This window comes from Adiantum capillus-veneris, chromosome 10 (genome assembly GCF_014529385.1).
Source record: "Adiantum capillus-veneris isolate H3 chromosome 10, ASM1452938v2, whole genome shotgun sequence".
Lineage (NCBI taxonomy): Eukaryota > Viridiplantae > Streptophyta > Polypodiopsida > Polypodiales > Pteridaceae > Adiantum > Adiantum capillus-veneris.
In genome coordinates this window covers 62,701,046-62,703,199 of record NC_140940.1, presented here as the reverse complement: position 1 = coordinate 62,703,199, position 2,154 = coordinate 62,701,046, and the positions used below count along the sequence as shown (strand labels likewise).

The 2,154-nt window shown below is 42.4% G+C and overlaps 1 pseudogene; it reads left to right on the top strand.

Moving 5' to 3' along the window:
- The first annotated feature begins 1,378 nt into the window (after positions 1-1,378).
- LOC147448943 (TPD1 protein homolog 1-like) lies at positions 1,379-1,867 on the top strand (annotated as a pseudogene).
- Positions 1,868-2,154: the final 287 nt, after the last annotated feature.

Below are 2,154 nucleotides of genomic sequence, written 5' to 3'. Positions count from 1 at the left end.
CTTGGAAGAAAGTTTTGGAAGACTCTAGAAGACGGCATCATCGCTTATGACATCACCTACATCATCGTCTATGTCATCGCGTGTATCATTTCTTGTGTCATCGCATGCATCATCGCCTATGTCATTGTCTGTATCATCGCCTACATCATCACTAGAAGGATCTAGAAGAATCTATAAGGATCTAGAAGATTCTAGAAGGTTCTAAAAGTATAAAGGAGAGTCTAGAAGTTTCTAGAAGCTTGGAGAAGATTCCGGAAGAATCTATAAGTTTCTTGAAAGCTCTAGAAAGTTGAAGAAGGATCTAGAAGGTTCTAGAAGAACTAGAAGGATCAAGAAGCTTGGAGAAGATTCCGAAAGAATCTAGAAGTTTTTGGAAAGCTCTATAAACTTGAAGAAGAATCAAGAAGGTTCTAACCTCCTCAAGAAGAACCTACAAAGTTCTAACCTCCTCAAGTAACGTCCTCAAGCACTAGTATAAATATGGGTCTTGGGCCACAAGCCCCTCAGTCTTGCCAACACCAATTGTGAGGCTCCTATGAGGAAAACCCTCTTCTAGTTCTTGTCTTATGTTCAAGTATTGTCTTGTACTAAAGTCATGTAATCCAAGTCTTGTATCTAGCTCTTTTAATAAAGTATTAAGTCCTGTAATCAAGATTAAACTTATCATCAAGTCCCAAGTTCTTGTATATTGTGAGTGCCTCCTCTCACTCTCTTCTAGCTCTATACGCGCTCATAACACAACCTTCCTAAGATGTTAGGGGTTGTCCCAATGTGAATAAGGTGGTGGGCCCAAGCATGCTTATCTCTCTCTCTCTCTCTCTCTCTCTCTCTCTCTCTCTCTCTCTCTCTCTCTCTCTCTCTCTCTCTCTCTCTCTCACACACACACACACACACACACACACACACACACACACACTCACACACACACACAATGTGCCGATCTTAACAAAGTGCACAAATGAAACCGAGACACTTGAATAATTGAATTCTCAAGGAAAAAAATCCACTCTTATGATCTTATGACTGCTTCATCGTTTCTTTCTTTCTTGATGTGGTGGTCTAGTATTGGGGAAAAGTGTGTCTCAACTTATAACTATGCTGCTTTGAAGTTCAAAAATGTTGATTGAGACTAAGAGGGAAACGAATGACTCCGGAGACCTGCATTATGAGGAAAATAGTGTAAAAATATGAAAAATTTGCTCAAATTCTCCAAGTTCTCTTTTGTGACACTCCCCAAAAGGAATCGTGTGAGGTTCCGGAAATTATAATTTATGGCCGGGTCTACATATAAGGGATCTCAGTTTGTGGGGCAAAATAAGTAGTGCAATAGAAAATTTGGGCGAGCTTTTGTATAAACGCCACGATTAGATCAGGAGCTATGCTCATGATGCGGCGAGGATCATCAGAAGGCCGTCACCGCAACATCTTCTAGGTTAATGTGGTGCTTGTGGCAATGTTTATGTGCCCTAATTTGAAAATTGCCATCGCCAATAACTCGACCATTGCAGCTAACGCTATATTGCAGCGGCATAAAGTTCATGTCACCGTCTCTGCATCGACGGCTACAAGCGGTGGCGGTAGAAAGCTACTTGCAGTACAAGCACAGTCCAGGGCAAAGAAGGACATCATTCTGCTGCAGGGACCCGTAGGCCCCTCCGAATTCTTCGTGCATATCATCAACATGTGTATCGATGGCTGCTCCTTCAGTGACATTCATGTCTCGTGCGACGCGTTTGGGTTGCACAGCTTCGTCAATACGGCGATGTTCAAGCGGGTAGCCTTGAATGACTGTGTTGTGAAGACCGGTAGTGCACTGGCAGCAGGCGAAGGTGTCACCTTTCTCTATATGAGCACTGATTGTCATTAGCAACTCATTCGTTTGTCTCTTTACTCTCATCAACTTTGGAATCATCATGTTGTTGACCTGACCTTTTGGCTCATGTTAGTAAAATGTTGATCTCTTGGCCTCAGGACTAAGTAACACCCATATTTAAGAGGGGGAGGCAATGGGATCAAAGGCGGAGAAGCTCACGTGCGAAAGCCGAGAAGATCGCAACCCCAAAAATCAAATCAAAAACTAAACCTGGACACGCACTAAACTTGGAGAGCCTGAGAAATGCATTTTATTTTATAATATAATGTTGTGAAAAGGGT